We start from the raw sequence: 8,331 nt of genomic DNA, 5'->3' as shown, positions 1-8,331 counted from the left end.
AAAGGATGGAATGATGAAGGTTGGGACAACAATGTTAAAACGTTTTTACAGAATATTCTAGTGAGAATTAAGTCTGGGCACTTATTAATAAAATGTAGATCCCATCGAGTAGGTTAATTTAGAACCTGAATTCACTCGATTTCGTTATCGAGAGCCTTGGATATCATTGATACAAGTTCAATATGTAAATCTGGAATTATTGCTGAATGAAGGTTGGGACAGCAATGTTAAAACGTTTTTATAGAATATTCTAGTCAGAATTAGGTCTGGGTACCTATTAATAAAACGTAGATCCTATCGAGTAGATTAATTTAGAATCTGAATTCACTCAATTTCGTTATCGGGAGCCTTAGATATCATCGATGCAAGTTCAATCTGTAAATCTGAAATTGTTGCTGAATGAAGATTGGGACAGTAATATTAAAATATTTTTACAAAACATTCTAATAAGAATTAAGTCTGGGAACCTTTAATAAAACGTAGATCTCATCGAGTAGATTAATTTATAATCTGAATTCACTTAATTTCGTTATCGGGAGCCTTGGATATCATCGATACAAGTTCAATATGTAAATCTGGAATTGTTGCTGAATGAAGGTTGGGACAGTAATGTTAAAACGTTTTTACAGAACATTCTAATAAGAATTAGGTCTGGGTACCTATTAATAAAATGTAGATCCCATCGAGTAAATTAATTTAGAATCTGAATTCACTCGATTTCATTATCGAGAGCCTTAAATATCATTGATGCAAGTTCAGATTGTATTTTCCTAATTCATAAAAAATCTGAATTTATCTAGTGTTAACACAGTTAATGTTCTTGAAGCGAGCTCATTTGGCACTAGGATTTTTCTCTTTGATTTTCTTTTGAGATGTGTTTCTAGTTTTTTTTTTATTTAAAAAAAAAGAGGGTTCATCGCTCCTCATCTCAACAATTATCATTCTATCATCAATGTAACATCTATTGGAATCTCGATTTATTTTAGATCACCCAAAAGTGATCATCAATTGGACCTTAAAAATTATGAAAATTATGCCTATTGCAATGTTTGGGTTTGATCAATTATTCTATGTCATGATCATTAATTGATTTGCCATTGATCTTGATCAGATATATAGTTGATGTGTTTATTGGTGATCTTAATGATATTATTGGATTGGTATTTATTTTGGCCAATATTCATATGGTATCAATGTGTGATGGTATGATCAGGACCATGGGCCCATTTGTTTGAAAAGGCCCCGGGCACACCCCACCCTGTTTTGCACACACCACATGCACGTTTACTGTTTTGCATGCTTGCATGTCCCATATAACCAACGTGGCACTAGTGCGAGACCCGGTCTCTTCGGAGATGCGACATTATTCATGAAAATCACAACTCCAGTCACATACCTCAGGGTATATCAAACTGGGGCATCAGTACCGTCTGATCAGGTGACTTTGAAAGGAATATCGATGCACCCAGGCTGGAGCGACTTGAGCCTTTGACCTATTGTAAGCCACACAGTCACATGTCCCTTTGCCAACGTAGTACTAGTACGTGGTCGATCCCCTCGTGGGATGCCAAACCATTTATGAAAGCTACAACTCTTGACTCGTACCTGTAGGTATATCAAAGATAATCCAAGTACATCAATTGCACTTCTTAGTCAAAACCAGTACCTAAGCGAGATCCTGTCCCGCTGTGCCCTACTGTACGAGGGGGATAGACTACGTCTATTCTAGACGAGAGGTATTTAAGTGGGCCCTTGCTCAGCATTGTGCGCCACCTCTTAACTGGGGATCAAACTAACTGTTTTTTACTTCAGAGAAGTGAGTTGGAGTTTTAGATTATCACCTATACGGTATATCAAACCAAGTCACCACGTACCGTCTGATTGAGTATGCTCGAGAGGTATATAGGTGTACTTGGGCAAGGTTGGCCAGATAAAAATGCATTGCATATAGTAAGTTTAGAGTCTAAAAACTTACCCTATAGGTCACGACTCGAAATTATCGTGGGTGTTCACGGGTTATTTATTGGAATCGGACCTCATGAATTATGAGATCAGGAATGTGTGTTTTGTCCTCAAGGATAAATCTTTTTGTATTACTGGGTGTACCAACCCAATAAAAAATTCATTTTAAAACTTGGCAATGATTCATAATGACCCAGTCCGTCTCGATCCAATGATCATAATGAGCCGGGCCATTTAAATCAAAATGGAATTTAAACCATTTTCTAATTCGATTTTCAACCCATCTTAAATGAAGAAAAGTATTTGAAAAAATATATATTTTTCAGAAGAAAAATATTTTCCAAAAGAAGAGAAGGAAGGAAAAATGATTTACAAAAGATATATTTTTGCATGAACCTTGAAAATTTCTTTTTTGCATGGACTTTGAAAAATTACTAAAATATATTTTTTTTTAAAGAAAATGACTTGCAAAAAAATAATCGGATTTGTGAAAGTTTTATTCAATGAAAACATTATTTGTCAATAACTTTCAAGAGTACAATAGAATTATTTTCTTTCTGAATAATCATTGCATGAATTTTCAAAGTTCATTTAAAATGTTATTAAGGAGGTAATACTGGAATTGATTAAATTCACCTTCAATGAGGTTTAATGGTTATCATTGTACCTCAGCTCAATCGTCGATCGTCTAGCCATGGTTATAAGTCTAACAAACGTCAATATCAAGTCAATAGTGAGAAATGACTTCAGAATTTCTCAACATCACCCAGTTATTCCCTGAAGATCATAGTGCTTCAGTCTTGCCGGTTATAAGCATTGTCTCAAATCCTCAGTCCATAATCAAGCCCGTTGTGAGTAGTTTTGAGTTTTCATGAGTCATTTGGGTTAGCTTGAGTCATTTTTTTCAGCAAGGTTATGTCTTCTTTTCGAGTCGACTTTTTTTTTGTTGAGTCGACTTAGTTTGTCGAGTCATAGAGGTGTTTGTCGCCCCTTCTAAATTTGATTAGATAAAGAAAATTTTTGAATACCTCGAGCGCATTAACGAATTAACTAATAATCTAATAGATTTCTCTCCTGAACAAAAAAGATAAGAGTCGGGCTCAACTTTTTATCAAGAAAGCAAAGGTCATTGACTTCGGAACAGAAAATAATTCTTAAAGAGATTCAAATAGAAACCATCATATCCCTAGAGAAACACAAGGGGATAATGAATTTTCTCAGAAATTTCAAAAGACTTGTTCGTGCGGGCCTATGAGGATATGTTAAGTGCAAGCTTGGATGTTGTCTGACACAGAATAGATACTGGCTTGAGAAAATGAGATCAAGGAAGATGTTACAAAATGTATTAGTACTACACTTCTCAAAATGGTAGAGCTCCCATAATAGATTACCATTATCAGATTAATGAAACAGTTGAAGCAGTATTGATCTCTAATAATGAGTCGTACATCAAAGCTTAGGTTATCACTCTGTGTTCAAAGTTTGAGATTCGACATCACATTATCTCTCTACCATCCTTAGATTAATGGAAAGGTTGAAGCAACCAATAAAATATCTCAAAACAATCTTCAAGAAAATGTGTCAATCACACCAGGATTAGTAAGAGAAGTTACCATTCATACTAGGGGCACATCATACTTCAATACAGTCTTCCACTGGAGCTATTCCCTATTTTCTAGTATATGATATGGAAGCAATCTTACCAGTTGAAATGGAAATCCCGTATCTCAAGGCCTTCAAGGAAAGTCAATTGTTAGAAATAGATTGGGTTAGTCAATGGTATAAAGAATTAAATTTGATCGGAGAAAAACGACTAAGAGCTTTATACCGCTTACAAGCTTATCAAAGAAGAATCGTCCGTGCGTTTGACAAAAAGATCAAGGCCCGTTACTTACAAGTCGGGGATTTCGTACTCAAAGAAAATCGGGCACCTATCTTTGACCCTAGAGAGAAGTTCAAACCAAATTGGGGTGAGTCATTCATCATCAAAGAAATATTACCTGGAAAAATTGTCAGACTTCAAGATTATGATGAAATTGAATTCCCAGAACCAACCAACCTTGACCAGATCAAACGGTACTACATTTAAGGAGGCCATCTTTAACCGAATCAATTTCCTGTTATCCAGTTCAAAAGTTCAATATCTCATTTCTCAGCCTTTTGCAGCATTTTTAAAAAAAAATAAAGTTAAAAAAAAACATTTTTATTCTTCAGCCCGATCACCTAACCTAGGGGAGGGAAAAATTCGAACTACGTTTTGGTCTGATCCCAAAATTTTGGGGCACGTAGGCAACCTGAGAAGTTATTTCAGGCCCGACCACATCAAAATAAAAAAAATAGATTCTTCGACAAAGAAAAAATCTGAAAAGAAAAAGAAATACCATCCAAAATGGGGAAGAAAATTCAAGAAAAAAAAATAATTTAAAAGGAAATGTCATACAAGGGGCATTTGGGTTTTTGAACCTCAAAATTCCTTTCTTTTTATGCCTAGTCCTAAGCCTATTCATAACAGTCCTCCTAAGTACTATGCGAAAAAGTTAAGAAAGGTAGTAAAGCATGATCAGACAGTAACTCCAAAAGTTCAAAAGGGAAGAGAAAGAAAAAAATAAGATAAAAAGTCTGCTAAATTGACCCAAAATGACAACTTAAGCAAAAATTAGGGCAAGCTCGCAAGGTTGAAAATCTGAAAGGACGACCTTAGCAACAATCAGAACAAAGAAAAGAGAAAAAATTGTAAGCTCGCTAGATCGAAAATCTGAAAAGGTGATCTAGGCAAAAGCTAGAGTAAGCTCGCTAGATCGAAAACCTGAAGAGGTGATCTAGGCAAAAGTTAGAGCAACAAAGAAAAATAGAAGAAAATCTCAGGAAGTTTGAGCCGAGACATTTGAAGTCAGAATAATCAAGTTCAACACTTAGCTTAAACCAGGCAGAGACTCAGAAGCCACAAGTATCTTGTCTATGATGGATCTGAAAATTTTCTACTTCTCCAAGTGAACCAAGGGGGATAAGGGTGAATTCTATGATGATTTCAAAAGGAAATATTTTATTCTCGTGAGCCTAACTCAAAATCTTCAATAAAATCAAAATTAAAAGTTGGATCTTTATTGTGCTTGTGGTAATCAAATATTTCAAACCTTCATACAAGGGGTATTTTCTTTTTATTCTAAATATGTAATTTCCCCCTTATATTAGGGGCATTTTTTTGCATGATGTATTCAATTATCTCCAATGCCATGTTTATTGTCAAACAAGGGGCATTTTATTTTTGAGCAATGTTAATCCTAAAAGATAATGGGAACCCCAAACTTAAGGTTACCCTCTTGATAATAGTTTTTCGAAAAACCCTTGAGGTTCAAAAGAAATAAAAACTCAGGTTTTAAATTCATAAAACTTTTGGAAAATCTTGAGATTCAAACAAAAGCACTTCGAATCTCACATTTGACTGTGCCCAGAGATTAACTAATAACTCATTTACCTAGAGTATGAGATATGGCATTCTTTCGTTCCCAGATCCTTTTTCAGATCTATTCATTATTGGATTCGATCATTCTCTTCCAGATTTATTATCTTCCAGATTTATTCGTTCCCTGATTCATTTTAATCAGTCTTCTCCAAATTCATTCATTCATCTGCTAGTTTTGCACAGTTGCCGCCAAAGGTTATCTTGGATTTTGTTCAGTTGTCGCCAAGGGTAATCTTGGATTTTGCTCAGTTGCAGCCAAGGATTATCTTGGATTTTGCTCAGTTGCCGCCAAGGGTTAACTTGGATTTTGCTCAGTTGCCGCCAAGGGTTATCTTAGATTTTGCTCAAATGCTGCCAAAGGTTATCTTGGATTTTGCTCAGTTGCCACCAAGGGTTAACTTGAATTTTGCTCAGTTGCCGCTAATAGTTATCTTGGATTTTGCTTAGTTGCCGCCAAGGGTTAACTTGAATTTTGCTCAGTTGCCGCCAAGGGTTATCTTGGATTTTGCTCAGATGCCACCAAGGGTTAACTTGGATTTTGCTCAGTTGTCGCCAATGGTTATCTTGGATTTTGCTCAGTTACCGCCGATGATTTTCTCGGAATTATGCTCAGTTTATACTCAAATTATACTCAGATTATGCTCAGTTTATGCTCAGTCTATGATCAGTTTATGCTCAGATTATGCTCAGTCTATGCTTAGATTATGCTCAAATTATGCTTAATTTATATTCATTTTATGCTCAGATTTTACTCAGTTCCAACTTAAACTCTTTGAAATTTATCTCAGATTTTAAGTCACACACTTGCACAGTTGTTACATCAGTCAAGGAGAATTTTCTAAAATTCAAGGATCTGACACTGCCAGTGAGAGCCCACTCTCAAGGACCTGACAATTTTTTAGTTCGGGGTAAATTTTACCCTCAAGGATCCGAACGCCCTGACGAATTGCTAAATCAAGCTGCAAAATGAACTGTCACTAGCTTTAGCATTCAGATATCGCACCATCTACCAAAATAGATTTGCTATCTAGTTTGCTTCAACCCTCTGCCAAAGAGGGGCATCTGTAGACACCCCATTTTTACATCCGCCTGATTAATTAACTCGTCAACCCGATTGCAACGGTTCCCAATGATGGATGATTATTCCAATGCTTTATTATGTTACCAGATATGTTTCAGAAATCTGGATGAGGTATCTCGAATTGACAAAACTGTAGAAATCACGCTACGCTAAGAAAATATAACCCCAAAAGCTTAGAAAACATCATTTTTCAGACAAAAAGAAGTTTCACAATAAAAATCACCAAAAAATGATCAAATAATCAAAATACCCATAATCTTAAAATATCCCTAGAGCCTACGTTACGCTTAGGAAAACCCATTCGAACACATAAAACAACAAATCGAAATCAAATAAATCATTTCACCAATTTTCACAAAATTATGAAAATATCCCTCATAAAGTTCACGACCATTCCACACAAAAATTTTTCATAAATGACACAAACTAATATTTTCTTTGAATTCTTTACGAAAAATCGATTCTAAAACATCCTAGAACATCAAAAACCGATTTGAAACACAAAAAGTCCTCTCCGAGGGCAAAACTATAATTTTAGAATTTTTATAATTAAAAATTTTAAAATTAAAAAATAAAATATTAAATAATTAAAGTAAAATATTAATAAAATTAATTTAAAATTTTTAACAAAAAAAATCGATCAATTAGGCTCTCAGGCAAAATTGTTGATGGTTGCCAAGATATTTATTCAATGACCCCTCCATTTGGGGGTCCAAAGAATTAAAGATATAATAGAGGGGGGTTCTCCAAAAAAATTGAAGTCAATCAAGTAAGACTAAAGTCAAGATATTAAAGTTAATCAAGTAAGACTAAAGTCAAGATATTAAAGTCAATCAAGTAAGACTAAAGTCAAAATCTTAAAGTCAATCAAATAAGACCAAAAGTCAAAATCCTAATAAAGTTCTAATTAAATAATAATTCTATTTAACAATCCTAATTAAATAATAACTCTATGTAATAGAATTCTAACTAAAATATAACTCTATTATAACTTTAACTAAAAGAATTATAATTAAACACTAATTCTATCTAAACAAATCCTTAAAAAATCTATAAATAGGGGTCCTCACACCCTATTTTCGTATCAAATAATAAACCTTAAAGAAGTAGGTCAAAAAGCTTCCCTAACCTCCCATAAATCCTAATTTTGAAGTCTTAACTCCTTACCCAACACTCATACCTCAATTTTTGCTCAAAAAATACCTAGAAGCCCTTCAAAAACACCCAGAAATCCATAAAAAAATATGAAGAATCCAGATCTAAGAAAGAGATACCTTGCCTCGGAGATCAGAAATCAAATCCGGAGACAGAACAAAGCGAGGAGTACTGTACAAGGAGTTACTCTATCAGATCTGAGGGAACAAGACCGTTGCATTCAGAAAAGGTAACTATTTTTATTTATTTTTATTATTATTTAGGTCTTGTTAGCAATGTAGTTTTATTTGGAAATTAGTAGAGATCGGTGTTTGCTGGGCGGGGTTGGTGCCTAACACCTTCCAACCCCGTAACGTGATCCTCGGAATTAGTATCATTTGTAGATTAGTTGTTTTATCTATTTCGAGTCAATGTTCGATTCCTAGACCATAATAACTAAGTGGCGACTCCCAAACTTCAAAGGTCAAAAGTGGATCCGCGCACCCCGCGGATCGAGGGCGCTTTCACATGTGCCCGATTAGACAATGCTAGGACACAAGTTTTCAATTTTATATCGACCCTCGAAGCAATGTTGTAAATGTTTAGTGTATTCGGGCCTCGAAGCCCACGGTGGCAAGTTGTATAGGTTTAGGTGTATGTCTTTGCTTTACTTATTCCCTTGGTAAGAGGG

The sequence above is a fragment of the Akebia trifoliata genome, chromosome 14 (assembly GCF_017979445.1).
Source record: "Akebia trifoliata isolate Shusen 1 chromosome 14, ASM1797944v1, whole genome shotgun sequence".
Lineage (NCBI taxonomy): Eukaryota > Viridiplantae > Streptophyta > Magnoliopsida > Ranunculales > Lardizabalaceae > Akebia > Akebia trifoliata.
The sequence above is the reverse complement of the archived record's forward strand: the minus strand, read 5'-3'. Positions refer to the sequence as shown.